This window comes from Hippopotamus amphibius, chromosome 13 (assembly GCF_030028045.1).
Source record: "Hippopotamus amphibius kiboko isolate mHipAmp2 chromosome 13, mHipAmp2.hap2, whole genome shotgun sequence".
Classification (NCBI taxonomy): Eukaryota; Metazoa; Chordata; class Mammalia; order Artiodactyla; family Hippopotamidae; genus Hippopotamus; species Hippopotamus amphibius.
The window spans coordinates 25,801,993-25,818,924 of record NC_080198.1 but is presented as its reverse complement, the minus strand read 5'-3'; the positions used below and the strand labels follow the sequence as shown (position 1 = coordinate 25,818,924).

The following is a 16,932-nucleotide window of genomic DNA, read 5'->3' as shown; positions in this document are numbered from 1 at the left end:
TTCTTAAACTCCATGAAGAGCTACCAAATATTGTGTGCTGTACCAGAAAGGGGTGTGCTAATTTCATGAGGTCTTAAACCAGGGTAGAATGCATGAGATGGGTTTCCTGTAAGATGAGGTACATGCACCTTTAAAAGAACTGAATTTATGAAAAGTGTTCAGATCATGAAAGTAAATGCCTAGAATTCTGTGAAAAGATCTAATCACAAGTGGCTGTTGCTTCTCTTCTGTCTCTCTTTGCACCGTGTATTTGTGCCACCATCTGTCAAATGCCCAGCCCTGGCTCTCATGTTTCTATATCTGACACTGATCAAGAGAAAAGTTGCTGTTATTAAATTCAAACTAGTGCAAAACCATGATCTGCTCCTCACTGCTAGTTATGATTTGTAAAGGCATTACCTGGTTAACTGCTATTTTTCTATCTGTTTTTCTAGAGAATGTTAGAGGATCTGACTTCTTTGCTGTTAATTCAGAAGTCTGAGAGAAAGACTATTAATATAATTATCCTAGAGAGAGATGATAAGATGATTAAGTAATTGCTCTAATGGAAACAAACTGAGGCTTTTATCTTCTCTTTTTGTTACACAATCAACAAATATGCATACTTTTCCATGGTGAAATAGATTAGAGAATATATTTATAATGAAAATTAAAGGCACCATTCAATAAGAAGCAAGAGGTGGTCTGACTATCTACTTGTCAGAGATTTTGAAAGTGAAGTTGGGAACATCATGTGTGCCTAGACCTCTTAGGCATAGACTCTTTTCTTAAGAGCCATGATTCAGATCCTGAAGACATCTAGGGGCAGCTCATGGAAATACCTGTGTCTAGGAATCTAGGAATGTGGTCCTCATGTCTGCTTCTTTTGGGCTTCCTGCCGCCACACACCCTTTGCAAGCTGGAATGAAACTAATTATTCTGACAGAGTTTTGAATTTTGGTTAATCGAGCTCAGCCTCAAAAATCCTCCAATAAAAATTTTTCAAAATAAGACTACATTTTAAATATTCATCTAAATGTATAGTCATAAGCTTTTATACATTTTAAAAAAATCTTCCGAACCCATGTGAACTTACATTGCCTCTTGCTGGTCACAAGAAGCATGTTCCTAATAACAGCCTTAGATGCCATAAACCCTCACTGGAACCAAGTGTTCCTTAGCTTATAGTTTGTTGAAAAAAGAAAACTTTCGTCCCTGGGCTGTTGGCATTTGCTGCTAAGTAAACTCAACAGCATTAAACATCTGTCTACGTCTCCTCAACACCCACTTCCCCAACATCCCGTGATATTTTTGTCATTGTTCCCTTTACATGGTGGTCGTTAACAGGTTATGTACACAGTCATTAGCCGTAAACGGAGTTGGTCATCCTCTGAAGCTGTTTAGTAATAGCAATGAATGCAGAAGGGGGGCGGGGGGAGGTGACACCCTGCAGGTGAAAGCATCTGTCTTGTCCTCTAGGTTGCCCGTTTACAAAACTGTTAGAGCTCCCAGCAGGCTTGCACCCACTGACATGGGAAGGACAACGGGGCATCTGTATCTTGAAGAGGTCAAGACCTCCTGTGTGACTTAGGTTAACGTGCCTGTCTTAAAAGCATCCCTCTGGAAAAGTCCAGACTGCCATTGCCCCCCAAACGGTCATAATCTCTTCCAAGGAATAAAAATCTGTGCCATGTTGGGGAGAATAACAAAGGGAATTTTGATTTCACAATGAGACCACTTACCCTTTTTCGCAAGATGAGGGATGCAGTCGTCGTTCCCATTCAGTACGTGCCTACTGTATGCCTGGCGCTGTGCTAAGCATTTTACGGGGCTTGTTTCCTTGAATCTTCACAGCCATCCCAGGAGGGGGATAACATTACCTCCCCGTTTTACAGATACGAAGACGGAGACAGAGGATAAGTGTGCAATTTGTTTGAGGCAACACAGTGATGTAACTCAGAGCCACGCAGGCTTATTCCAGGGTCAAGCTCTTCTTCTCTCCCTTCCTCCAGGGCTTCCCTTCATCAGTACAATCTACAGCCAAGTCCTAGTCTGCAGTGATTTGCAGGGGCTTACAAAAGCACACCATAGTTTTTATACCAAATTTTCATTAGTGCTTTTTCCACCTCTGAAGCTGCAGAGCCTCCTTCTTCTCCGACTCTGCTTTTGTGACTCCAAGTTAATTATGTGTTTGTAATTGGAGAATGTGTATTGTATTTTCATTCAACTACAAAAATATGGATGTATCAAAAGGGAGCCAGGCTAGGGAGAGCTATATGCAGAAGTGGCAAAATTAAGGGAGCTTTTTTTTATGTTGATCACAAGAAATCATCCCTTGGTTTTCAAACTTGCAAACATAGAGTCAAAATAAAGATGTGATGATTAACAACATGTTTCAATACCTCAAGGTATGTGGTTTGTCACTGATGCAAAATATAAAAAGCAGTTGCTACTGGATTGATGTATTTGTGGAGAATTTGTAGAATTCTCACCTTTTTTTTTTTTTTTTACTTACCCCTTGCATGATTTTCTTGCACTTTGTGACCAGCTGAAAAGCGCTGAGGTGGCCCTTTAGGTAGACTATTGCAAAGTGTCTGTACCACCTGGGTAATTAAAAAAATGAAAACAGCTGCCCATAAGCTTGCTGAGAAGCATGACAAAGTTGAAATTCAGAGGCCCCAGATGCATTCTTTTGCATCTGAGCACTGAACTCCCCATTTGAAACCCATTTAAGCCAATACAGTTCAACTGGATCTTTTAGGAGGAAAATGCAACTGACATAGAATCAATATGTTTGAAATTTCTCCTCCACTGGCAGTTTTCGGACTAGAGGCAGGGCACACCCGTTGTGAGGTGAGCCTGTGAAATGCTGCATTTGGTTCCCTCACTGAGAAAGGATCGTGAGTGATGAAAATGTTGCTAGAAGAGAGAACCTAGCTTAGAACACTCTTGCTCTATTTCACCCAAAACCAAAGGGATCTAAAAACACAAATGAACAAACAAACCAGCAAAAACAACCCATCCCAAATTGGGAGGATTGAGAGTCCAGTTTTGAAGTGTTGACACAATATTGACTTCTTGGTGTGGTCTGCTGCATCTAATAGTGATAGCAGTGATTCCTGGTGTAGACACCGTATTTATTAAAAGAATTCAGAGTGCAATACTCAATAAGATATGTTTCCAAAATGATAGTCATTTTTGTCAGAGGCAAGGTTGGTGACTTATTGATCCTCTATTACCTCTTTTTCTTGCTCTTAAAAAATAATAATTGGGTGGTTTAATCAGAGAGCGTGGTATTAGAGCCAGTCAGGATAAAGAAATTTAAATCAATCTGCTTTTTTCCAACAGCATTTCTGAGAGTTTTAAATGTATTAACAGACATCAAATGAGCACTTTTACTTTAAAGAAATATGTTGTATTCATCCACAGCGTTCATCAAATGTAGGCGTATCCCTTGAAACCAAACTTAGAGACAATTTTGTAAAGCCTGTCATATGTCAGTTTCCATCTACAAGGTAGAGCTTTCTTCTAAGAGGTGGCCAAATCCAAAATAAGTCACAGTAGAGCTTGTGTTTCATCTTACCTACGTTTCCTTCTGCCTTTTCTTTGGCTGTGGATATGTGTGTACTTAATCATGTTGATCCTTAAGAGCTTAAAAATGATCTATTAAGTATGGAGGAAGCATCTGGTGTTAAGACATAATGAGTGCTGGACGAGGCTCGAATCTGTCATCAAACATTCTAAAGCTGGTGTACAGACAGAGCTGGTGGTCCTGTTCCATACTTGTCTAAGAAAACGGAAGCAGGGAGGATTTTGAGCCTGAAAGGAGCACGCGAAGTATTCAGTCCTCTAGAAGAGGCTCTTGGTCATTGGTGTGCCTTTAAATGTTTAAAGATTAGGGATGAGTGGAAAATGGAAACACCTCAGTCTCTCTACTCTGCAGACTAATGGATCTGCATAATTAATATATTTTACAGTGATCATTTTTGAACAGATTCTAGCCAAAATTCTTAATGGAAAATGGTTCCTGGGCAACTTCAAATGTATTCCACTACGGCTTCTGGAAAGCTTATTCCCAACACAGGGCAATCAGTTCACTGTGGAGCTTTGGGTTGGCCAAATATAAGTGAGTAATCATGTCATTAGGGTTTTTTGGGAGGACTGGCAGGTTGGGGGTAAAGGCTTCTATTGATAGTCCCCATGTGACTTTAGCCCTGCTTACAGAATCTTTAAATCCTCCCAAATTACCACACATTGTCTCCGTGTAGGCTTTCTGGCAAAGATATGACAAATATTTTAGACTTGCTTTATTTCTGGTAAAATACGGCTTTAAGAACATTTGTGCCCAACATAGATGATTACTGTGAGGACTTTTCAAGTCACCATACTAAGATCCACCTCTCAGTGATGAACCCATATATCTTTATCTAGCTTTGAATAACGGAAGAAAAGGGATATAATTTTTCAAAACCTATGACATTCAATTTGCCTTCCTATGAAATTGAATGGTTGAGACCAAAAAATATTTTGTTTTAACTGAGGGCAGATTTGAGGGAAGGCTTGGAGTGTTGACTTCACCAGGCTATTCTTGCATTCAGCAAATATTTAAGGATGCCTACCATGTGCCAGGTACCATGCAAGGCGTGGGAGATACGGCGATGAACCAGATAGACATTGTATCTGCGCTCCCAGAACTAAATGTCTTCATTTTCCATTTTCTCATCTAAACCTAGTTTCTCTTTCGTGGCTCAGGTTGTGTCGTTTTAAAAGCATAATTGAACTGTTCTAGTAAGACATTTGCAGGAAATATGTGCTTTTGGTTCATGGTCAGTGAAGGAATGCGAGTGAATCCAGTTATCTACTGATGTGATTCCTGTGTGGCTGAAATGGAGTGGTCCGGAGGTGGGGAGCCGGGGGACGTCTTGTGGTTGTGCCTTCTAAGCATTACTTACCGCTCCCGGTCATCCTCAGATTTGATAGGCTATTCTCACTCTTGTCCGATGTTGGGAGAGGAAAGAAAGGGATGAAGCTACAACAGGACAGAAAAGTGAAGAGGCTAGAAGAGTAGACAGAGAGGGTGCCTAGAGGAAAGGAGATTTTCACTGGTAGTAGGAATTAGATCTAACTGGCGTTATCGGGTTCACTTTGGGTGTTCATTCACTTGTTCATTTATTCAGAATATTTTTTTTACTATTATATCCCTTACTTCTGTATAACACTTTACCAAGTTCACTTGTTTTACATGGGCTCGTTTGATTCCAGCAATCAACAAATGAGGCAATAGAAAAATATTATAATTTTTAACAGATGAAGAAATGGACATTTAGAATTGTTATATGCTGAAATTCTTGCAACTAATAATGGATAGAGCTTAGATTCACACTCAGATTCCTGACTCAAAAATCCAGTGGTTTTCGACAGAGTTATCAAGTTTAATGAGAAAACACAAGTAAGTGTGTTTAAAGCACCCTCTTTCTCTTTGAGGCTGTGCTGGAAATAACAGCAGTGTAGCAGTGGATGGAGATCCACAGGCTTGGCTCCTTACTCAACATTTGTTAGCTGGGCGGTTTTGCATTCTTAGTGCAAATAGAAAACAACAGCATCCCTTCCTCATTCCCATCCGCAGTAGTTCAAGGAATGTGGAGTGATGTGTCGCAGAAGCCACGGGAAGCCCTAGAGGTCAGACCAGCAGAGTGGCTGGGGCGCGGGCTTTGAAGAAAGATGTACCTGCTGTATGAGTCAACATCCCAGCAAGAAGAGATGACATCCTCAAACCATCTGACCTCTTGCTGGTGACAGTAAAACATTAAACCTTCGTTTCTTTAAGTCAGAAAATTGAAGCCCCAGAAGGTGAGTTGCGTTTCTCCCGGCCTTATGGTGTCTTCAGTACAGAAGGATGATAAGAGCAGAGCGCAATGCTCTTCCAGCCCAATGAGCTGAAGAACCATCTCAAATGGAGAAAGGCCAGTTTATGGACCTGGCATTTACCAGAAATGTAAGTGTTCTGGGTTATCGCCAGATGCCTGAGCGCCTGAGATCGGACCCTAGTTTTTGAATTGAGTACACCCAAGAACGTTTGGGGTTAGTTGAACCGTATTTCAGCCTCATTAGAGGCTACAGGAGACATTGAGCTCCAGGGTGGATCTTAAGAGAGTCATGGACACGGAGAAAACATCAAAGACAGCTGCTCATCGCACGTGCTCCTAAGCTTGGATCAATGAGGGGCTTTCCTAGGAGAGTGACTCCAACACTACCTGGGCCCACATCCTTGATCCTCTGATGAACTTTTAAAAGGTATCTGTCACCATTGAGACCCCTGTCACTTTTGCCAAAATAAGAGGCATTCCAAGTATATTGCCTGGCAGAATGCCCATCAAGAAAGCTGTCTTCTGCCTGGATTGTCTTGAAGAACTGAACTTAGAATGAGAGGAAGTAGATTCAGATCCTGGGTCTGCTACTTAAAGTATGCATGGTCTTAGGCGATCCACTAGCCTTCTCTGGGCCTCAGTCTCTTCATCTGTAAAATGGAAATAATGGGTCCCCTCCCCAGAGTTCTGGAGAGGATTGCTTTCATAAATGATAGGAGAAAACCCTTTTGAGACCACATGGACCTAGACAATAGTATCATTATTTCCTTCCCTGTATAATCAAAGTTCATTCTGCTGTCAGTTTTCGCTCAGTGCCCTTGATATTCATGCACGAGGTGAGGGGGGATGTTTCTCCAGTCTACCAAGAACATAACTGCAGTTATGGGATGGATCTGAAGTAGTCTAGAAATGGTTTGATGGGTAATTCCATCTCAAGGGGAGATTTATGTCCATATTGTAAATTGCAGAGACAGAGTGTCTTCACTGACGATTAACTATAATAAAACCAAATACAATGTGGATAAAGCAATTCCCTATGGTCAGCTCAGCTCAAGGAATGCCTCTGTATTCCCCTTTCTACTTCCTCAGAACCCTCTGCCCGCCATCTGTGCAGGCATAATCCATTCATTGTGAGGGGTTGGGAAGAGGGGGGTTGACATGACCTCTGACCTACTATTAACCCTCTTCTCTCCACATGATCCCAAAAGCTGCTTCAGCGAATTGACAAATCCCAATTTTATTTTTTCCTCCCTGAGGACCAAAGCTCAGGGAAAGCCTCTTGCTGCCCACCCTGAGTTTCTCATTAGCCCCTGATACAGGAGATTCAAAGGTTTCTCATTTCTCATATTTGATTTACTTCAACACATCTCCAGCACATTTGATCCGAAAACTCGATTAGCCCATATTTTTTCCAGGAGCATTATCTGCTGGCAGTCCTCTCCGGGTCTCCTTTCCCTAGACTCACCTCTTTACTCTGAGTGGTGTTTACAAATTCCTCATCCTCCGAGGAATCTGGAAGACACCCCCTCTAACCCTCCCCGAGACCAGTTTCCCAATATGGTTGCCGTCTCTCTCTCCCGCGGCCTCTACACTGTAAGACAGTGTTTCTCAAGCCTTTTTCTCCCCTCCGTGGATCTCTTCAGGAAGGTGCGAATGTTTTCCCAATTATTCACTCATTCATTTGTTCACACACTCAGTCATTTATGTTTCTACCATATTTATTGAGCAGCAGCTGTGTGCCAGGCGCAGTGTTAAGATGTGGGGTACAGAGGGGCCTAAAACAGATGTCATCCCGGCTCTCCTAAGACTTGCAGTCTAATGGGGGAAGAGGCAATTTAAAAATCTCTCAAAAGTGACTTAATTATCATTGTAGTAAGTGCTAAAAATAAAAGCTAAGCCATCGCGGATACTCATTATGTGACAGGCACGGCTCCAAGTGTTTCATGCATATTAATTCATTTAATCCTCATAATAACTCTTTGAGGGAGTTCAAAGAGGGAAGAATTAGAGCCCATCAAATCCTGAAGGGTGTGGACTCCTTTCATAAGTCTAGGAATATTGGCATGATGGTCACACAACATGATGCTAAGAGTTCACAGAGCTGACGTTTAGACAGTACTTACTGTTTCCCAGGCACTGTGCTCTGCAGCTCACACAGTCTGAACCTTCCCAACAGCATCCTGAGGGATCACTATTAGTATTTTCGGGGTGGGGAAGAGGAGACAGAGAGAGCCTGAGCCGCTTATCCAAGGTCACACATTTTGTGAATGGTGATTATGAGACTGTAGTTAGGTGTGTTGGACCCCAAGCCTAGGCTCTTAAACACAATGATAATCTGTGAAAGGCTGATTAGGACATTCCTCATTTGGTTCATATTCTGGAAAATACTGTAGAATGAGGACAGAGAGGGTTATTTTAATGCTCGTCTGAGTAAGAAATACAGTGATCCTTCCTGAAGTAAATCGGAGCTTGTGGGATCAGGAGTGTTGTGTCCTTCAGTATGCTTCATCCTTGAGCGTATTTCAAGGGGGACAACCAGCTGCTTCTACAGCTTCCTGTTCAAAGGATGGAATGAGAACCAGCAGCACTGGCATCTCTTGGGAGCTTGTTAGAAACATAGACTTTCCAGTTCCACCCCAGACCTACTGAGTATTGGAATCCACGTTTAGGTAATCTCCATATGATTCACATGCACCGTTCAGTTTCACAAGGTCAGCTCTAGAACAAGTTAAAAGACTGGACTTCCAGCTCTGGTTGTGATGCTAACTGACCAGTTGTTTGATTTCTCCAGATTTGTTTTGCTCTGTATTTTCAATGGGATGACTTCAACCCTCCTCATGAATGGAATCAAGGGTTGCCCCACAGAAGAGCCTGGAGCTGTTGGGAAGGAATGTTCTGTAGAAGCTCTGAGTCTCTTTTATCTCCAGAATTGTTTTTTCTGGTGTGGTCCATGGACCACCTACATCAGAATCACCTGGGGAATTTATTTAAAATGATGCTCTGATTAAAAGTAGACTTCTCAGAACAGCAATAAATGCTAAAATATATAGTGTAACAATGTCTTTAAACACCAAGGGAAAAATGACTGTCAGATTAACATTGAATATCCTTCCTAAAGTATTTATCCAGAACAAGGATGCAGTAAAGACATTGTCAGACAAACATTAAATCACATTTAATTTTTACATTTAATTAATCCTCTTTCGGGAGGAACTATCTCTGTGGAATGATCCATCCAGACCTCGGTTTCAAATTCTGGGTCCCATTCCCCGCTAGCTGTGTGACTTTTAATTACGTGACTTACATCTGTGAAGTGAGGAAAGAATTCTCGCCATTGGGGGAGGTGCTGTTGTGAGGTTCTCAATAGTGTATATAAGCATGTGGCTTATAGTACTACACTAACTAGATTGTAATTATTATTATTGGTTGTTGTATGAAATTTCAAGTCATTACTCTCAAATTATCTGTATTATGACATAATTATGAAATTATAGATTCATTGCAATAAAGAAAAACCTGCTTTTAATGTGGAAGTGTTGTTTAACTTAATTTAGCATGTATGTCTTATCATTGCATTCATTCATTTATTTATGCATTCAACAAACATTTATTAAGATTCTACTAAGTGCAAGGAAGTTTCCTAGGCACTGGAGATGCAGTAGTGTTACATGTTACTCAGCAGGATGGAGACGGGTGATAAACACCAAAAGAAAATGTTAGATAGTGGGCAGAGCTGTTAAATAAATCAGGTGGAGGGAATGGGCTATTCTTTCAAACCGTATTTTTATAAATTGAATTAAACAGTAGATTTATCAAGGGAAACCTCCAGAAAAGTTTTAGAGAACGTGCACATAACTATTTTTCACATTTATGAATTTTTTCTTTAGGTTTTCTTTAAAATGAAGAGTCAGCCTGTTGGGAAAACTTAAATTGGTTCGAGACTTGGTGACCAATGGTACCACCTTTCCATCTTCCTAAAACTTAACAGTTATACATCATTCCATGTGATACTAACAGTAACTCCAGGGAACAAATAGATGAGTTGTTTATTGACTTTTCTATCAAGGCTCAGAAAAACCATTTTCAATTGACCAGAGGTTTACCACTGGTAAATGATGATGCAAAGACCCTGTCACCCCGAATCCAACATGGACTCTACCACAGAATCGCTCCTATTGGACCATCTCTACAAAGCCTCATAAAATAAAGATAAGGGCTCTAGGTTATTGGTCTGCAGTGTGGGGACTTATGGAAGTTATTTTGGGTTTAAGCTCTTACCGTTATCTAAATATGATGGTGCTGAGAATGAAAATGGAATAAATAAGACAATGGCAAATGGAATTTATGAGGCATAGAACATCAGCTTCAAAACATTTGGAACATACGGAATTTTCCAAAGCAACTTTAAGTTTTAGAATGGGCTTTTTAAGCATTTTATTCCTAATACTGCTGTCTCAACACCTTCTGATTAAAATTTAGGAACAGTTTATTCTTACTGACTCAAAATTGGAATTATATACCCTAGTGAATTCTACCAGCTAAACATCCAAATATACCTCGAAGTTCTAACATCCCTACTTCTTACTCTCTCGCTAGTCCACAAACAGTGCTACATTCTATCAGTGAAAACATTAGATGGAATATATTAAAAGAGAAAAATATTAGAAGTGGATCTAACTATTATGCTAACTCTTCCAGCAGGATTAGAACACAGCGGGGCTCCACGGTGCCATGGCCACCTCTGGACTCCAGAACAGCCTCGTTAATTTCCTCATCTTATTACATTGAGGTTAAAATTCACATTACAGTGTTCAAACTCAGCTTGCAATTATTTCTCTAATGAAATAATGAAATTTTCTGCTGTCATAATCGGTCACGTCTTTGTTATTCAGACATGCAGTGCTACCTTTTCCCCCCGACTACATACGGAATGTAAGATTCAGGAAACATTAGTAAACACCTGGTATATGCAGCCAACCTTGATGGCAGTACAAACAGCTAAATACATAGTACACATGGTTTTCTTTTTTTTTAATTAATTTATTTTATTTATTTTTGGCTGCGTTGGGTCTTCGTTGCTGCGGGTGGGCTTTCTCTAGTTGTGGCAAGTGGGGGCTACTCTTCATTGTGGTGTGCAGGCTTCTCATTGCAGTGGCTTCTCTTGTTGCGGAGCACAGGCTCTAGGTGCACACAGGCTTCAGTAGTTGTGGCACTTGGGCTCAGTAGTTGTGGCTCGCGGGCTCTAGAGCGCAGGCTCAGTAGTTGTGGCACGTGGGCTTAGTGCTACGCGGCTGTGGGATCTTCCCTGCCCAGAGATCAAACACGTGTCCCCTGCATTGGCAGGTGGATTCTTAAGCACTGTGCCACCAAGGAAGTCCCTGCACATGATTTTCTAATGTATTTGACTCCATAGTTCTGGCCAGGCAGGTATTTATCCATAAATGTGTCAACTTAAGCATAAGTTAAGATTGTCAGTTAAAAAGAAATTCATTCATAAATAATACAGTGTGACTGAAGGGCAGTTTTCCCTGTAATCACAATTTTAAAGACATTAATGTTCTGAAAGCATCTTTCTTTAGCCTCGTTCCTCCAGGTCCTCAAAGCTAAGAGCTATATATAGTTCATCACAGTGAGTCTTGGTGTCTGCCATGCACAAATGGGTTGGAGCTAAAAATCAGAACATATCAAGAGTAGAGAGACCTGGGCAAAAGGTTTTAGTCAAGTTAGGGGAGTAAGTTCTGTAGACTTGCTGTACAACATTGTAACTTAGTCAACTATATTGTACACTTAAAATTTTATTAAGAGGGTAGATCTCATATTAAGTGCTCCCTCCATAGTTAAAAAAAAGGGGGGGGACCTGATGGTGTTTGAAAATAATATTTTATAATTTGCAAACACAGTAGAAGTTCTTAAAAAAAAACCCTACTCACTGTACTTGTTGGGTTACTGTTTTTTATTCCCTCTTTTAAAAAAATTGTTAATTACTGTAGCGTAGTAAATTCTTGTGGAAAGTTGGTACAGCCACGCTCTGCTGAATTCACCAACTGATTTGTATATTTACTCGCACAGTAAGTTTGTTGTACTAAACCTCAAAAAACATGCCCTCATATTTCCTCTCATTTTGCTTTATATACAGCTGTGTGTGTGTATCTTCAATGATCTCAATGCTAAATGTCAATTGTTTATCCTGTTCCCATTAAATTTTTTACTCTGACATAGACGTCAACCATCAAGGCCCTGTTCTTTTTGCTGTCACTCCCCCGTCTCTGAGTCATGGTGCTTGGCAGAGAGTAGACCCCCAGTAAATGCTTGTTGAATGAATGTGACAGTCGTGTAGAATTTGCTTTCTCAGCAGGAACATTCTATTCCATCAGTACCTTTAAGACTCCTCAGGTGAACCCACTCTCCAGCCAGCCAATTTCTCTTTGTTTTTTTTGTTGTTGTTCATGTGTTTCTTTGTTTTATTTATCTCTTTATGTTTTTATTTGTTATGGAAGTGTAGTTGATTTATAATATTATATTAGTTTCAGGTGTATAGCATGTGATTCAGTGTTTTTCCAGATTATAATCCATTAAAAGTTATTACAAGATAATGGCTGTAATTCCCTGCTCTGTACAATATATCCTTGTTGCTTATCTATTTTATACATAGTAGTTTGTATCTTAAATCCCCTACCCCTACCTTGCCCTCCCTCTTTCCCTCTCCCCTCTGGTAGCCACTAGTCTCTTTGGTTTTGTTTGTTTGTTTTCCCCTTCCTTGAAGTCCTTTTCCTCAAATCCATCCTGAGACACCTCTCAGCTGTTATAAGATCGGAGCTGTCCACCCTGAATGAGGACCAAATGCAAATACCAACAAAAACTGCCTTGTAATTTCTGCCAGAAGTAGTGGACCCAGGGAAGATCCCCTCTCTGCGGAGGGGCACCTCAACAATGGGCTCCCCTGGGCTGTGTTGCACGGCCAGCCCAGCTGGGGGTTAAGTCAGTGCGCTTACTGCCCTGGGCCTTTGCTCCTTTCTCTTTATCTGGGGTCATCATTCTCCGAGCTAAGAATGCCTTCTCTAGCTTGCCTCACAGCACCTCTCCGGGAGTCATCTGAGGCTCGGATCCATGCCTGAGCGCTGTTGTTTTCCCCCTCCCAGGGCAAGAACCATCTTCCTGGTAAACCCCTTGGTGTTTTCTCTTTGTATAAACTCTGACTTGCCAAGGATAGTTTTCAGTTCCAGTTAGGTTTTTTATTGTAGTAACTTCGTTGTCTTGAACTGATATTTCCACTTAGAGTGATCCTTTTTTTATTTCATTTTTCTTCCTTAAAGTCCTAATAGGTCATTGTTTTTCCCCTAAGAACTTAAGGACGTGTGAGAACTCACCAATACGCACAACACAAGAAGCACAGAAGGCTCATTTAAATAAGTGCTTCAGTGAAGTTTCTTGCATCCACTAAAATAAATTCGGCCAAAATAAGATTGAAGAGAGCTTCAAGTGCCCCAACATCTAACAAACTGACTTTATTAGCAGAAAACAGGAAGAAGTGAAAAGAACTTGCAGAATAAGTCATTAAACTCCTGCCCTTAATAAAGGGTCAGAAGTGTCAGTGGAGCAAATTGTAATTTGCATTACCTTAGAAAGAGGGAAAAGGTCCCCTGAAGAATTACACAGGTCCACAGAGCACAAACCCTGTTAGGAGCACATTGAATATTTAGCAAGTATTGGTCCAGGAAGGGGGGGAGTCTCCAGTGCCTTGACTGTTCTTGCCTGGCATGTGGAAGGTTACATAATTACCTTACTTCTGGCTGATGCTTTGGGTATTACTAATCACAACAAATTTGGTATTGACTTGCCGGTCTTGCCTTTGTTTACTCTAAATGGGGAAATTTCTACAAACTTCTTATGACTTGTTCTCTCCTTTTGAGACCCTCAGTTAATTTTCTTCTTACCTTGTCTACTCCTAATCCTAGTTGTGCATGCACCTTTTGTGAAAGTCAGGGTATTTGGGGCCCTAAAAGTTTGTTTTTGATATATGATAAGGTCATTGAATTGTTATGTTAATAAAGTGGCATAAGGTCTTCCTTGAATTTGTTATTTACCTAGATAGCACTGCCCTCTGCTTTTCTCTCTCTCTCTGAGTTTATGTATCAGTTAGTTTTTGCTGCATAACAAACCATGCCAAAACTTCATGGCTTCAGTCCACACTGTTTATGTAGCTCATGATTCTGTGGCTCAACAAGTTGGCCTGAGCTCAGCTAAGTAATATGTCTGCTGGTTTTGACCGGCTCACTCATGATGCATCTGTGGTCATTTTCTAGTTAATAAGATGGTTCTCTTTCTAGAGGTTATCTGAACTATCTCTCACTTGGGAAAATGGCAATGACTGGGCAACTTACTCCTCATCATCTAGGAGGCTAGCTTGGGTTTGTTCTTATGGCAGTCTTGAGGTTCCAAGAGTGAGCATGAAAGCTGCAAGCCCTTTTAAGACTTAAGTTTGAAACTCACAGAATGTCACTTTCCTCACAGTCTATTGCTCAAGGCAAGTCACAAGGCCACCACAAATTCAAGAGTTGGAAAAATAGACTCTACCTCTTAATGGGAGTAGCTGCAAAGAATTTCACCCATTTTTGCAACCTATCCAGTACTCAACTCTGATTTCTCTGCTCCCAAGCTCTAGGAACATGCTGCTTTCCCTCATTCAAAAAATCTATCCTTGACGCCTCACTAGCCCACCAACATCCAACTGAGCACTAAATCCTGTCAATTTTGCCTCCAGAATATCCCTTCATCTGTGTGGTTCTCTCCATCTCCAGTCTCACCTCTCTTGCTTTCCCTTATTCTCTTGCAATTTCCCATAAAAGGTCTCATCGTTTTTCCCTCTTCTGCCCACCCACACCATTCTCCAAGCATTCTCCACGTAATAACAAGAGTGATCATTTCTCAGTTCAAGGCTGCTCATCCAGTCCCCTGCTTAAAACTTTCCAATAAATCTTCAGTGTTAAGTGAGAGGTCAGAATCTGTAAGGGAAGCCACACCCCTGTGGCATCCAGCCCCTGCCTGCCGCTCCAGATCCTGCCCTCCTGCTGGCCTTCATCCAGCTCAGCTCCTCAAATGCTCCATCTTCCCACAGAGCCTTTGTGTGTTCCGTTCCCTCTGCCCACCCTGAGTACCTTTCATCCACTTTTTACCTCCTTCAGTCAACTCATATTCTTTTGGGGGATGATTTAATTGATGTCCACTCTTCCATCAAACTATAAGCTCCTTGAAGTCAGGAAGCCTCTGTTTTTGCTCTTCAGTGCATTTACTGAACATAGCAGTGTTTGGTGCATGCTAAACACTCAATAAATAGTGTATATTTGAGAAGATGAGTGAACAAATAAATGAATGAATGAATGGCTGTGTATGTTCTAGCCCTGTGCTCTTGCATAAATATGGAAGAGATGTGGTTACTGCCTTTAAGCATTTATATTCTTATTAGGAGAAGAAGGTATGTAAATTATAAAGTATAAAGGGTCCAATAGAAGCTTAAAGACAGAGGGGTCAATTTTCCCTTGTGGTAGAGGGAAGGAAGGACAGGGAATGTGTATTGGTTTCCTGTGGCCGCAATTACCATAAACTTTGTCACAAAACAACAGAAGTTTATCTAAGAGTTCTGGAGGTGAGAAATCTTAAAATCAAGGTGTCATTGGGGCTGCATTCCTTCTGGAGGCTCCAGGGGAGAATCATTTTTCTTTGCCTTTTTGCAATTTCTAGAAGCTCTTGCATTCCTTATGACCCCTTCTTCTATCTTCAAAGCCAGTAACTTGGTTTAGCCATCTGTAAATTTGCTCTCTCTCTCCCTGTCTCACCTCTGCTTCTGTCGTCATATCTTCTTCTCTGACTCTGACCTATCTGTCTCCCTCTTATAAGGACCCTCGTGCTTGCATTGAGCCCACCTAGATAATCCACCATTATCTCCCCATCTCAGGGTCCCTAATTTAATTTGCCAAGTCCCTTTTACTGTGTAAGATAATTACATGGTAGGAGATGAGTACACGGATATTTTTGGGGGGTGGGGGGGTCATTATTCTGTCTACCACCAAGTTATAAAGGAGTGATATAAGAATAGCTTCATAGAGAAAGTGGCACTTGAACAGAGTCTTAAAACACAGATGATCACTCTAGGAAAAGACAGACACATAGGTGAGGGCTTATAGGCAAAGAATGGCTAATAACTTGGTGGGGTGGGTAGTAAGTCATTTGTTCTTCCTAGAAAGTAATGAGAGATGAGGCCAGAGAGGCAGGGAGGCAGGGACCTGAAGACAGAAGGCCTTGCGTGCCATGCTAAGGAAGTCACACTTGATCAGGTAGGCAACGAGGGCCATTCAATGGTGATAAATGCGAAAAGGAGGCAAGGTAGTTCAACTTGGATTCTGGAAAGATGGCCCTTGGAGCAGAATGGAGCCTGGATGTCCAGGGACAAGGTTGGAGGCAGGTGCAGCTGAGGGGAGACCACATCATTACTCTGGGCCAGTGGTGATGGTGGCCTAGGTCAAAGCAGTAGCAAGTGAATAGAGAAGCTCTGATCAATATTAAGAATGCAGAACCAACAAAGCCAGGGGACTGTTTGAATGGATGAGATGAAGGAGGAATACAGGAAGACTCAGGTTTACACTTTCGTGATGGGACAGAAGGAGGTACCATGGGCTGAGATGGAGCATATCTCAAAGGAGGCTGTTCCCGTGGGTTCTAGGAGTCATCTTTTAGGAACATAGCCTTTCAATACTCATTAAGCCCTGGGTTTTAATGCCATACCAGGTAAATGGGTTTGTTGTTTCATTTCCAATGTTCCGTTGAACTTGTAGCATTAAGAAATGAGAACATTACAATAATCATAATCATTAAGGAGATCAGCTTCCTATGAAGCAAGCTCTACATTACCCAGCTCTTTCTACTTCCCTCTGGCATTTGTCGACCATTTCTTCCCAAGGAACATAAACACATCAACGGATAAAAGCCATACGCGGCAACTTCCTCCTTTTACTTAAGCACGTCTGACACCTTCTTACATCTTTGTTCTGGCCTTTTCCTGGGCTTGTGTCAAAACACTGCTTGTAATCCT

At 41.3% G+C, this 16,932-nt stretch overlaps 1 protein-coding gene across 2 annotated transcripts in view; it reads left to right on the top strand.

The window, feature by feature from the left end:
• Nucleotides 1-16,932, top strand: part of SYNPR (synaptoporin) — a 300,920-nt gene that overhangs the window by 143,412 nt on the left and 140,576 nt on the right. The window lies entirely within an intron of this gene.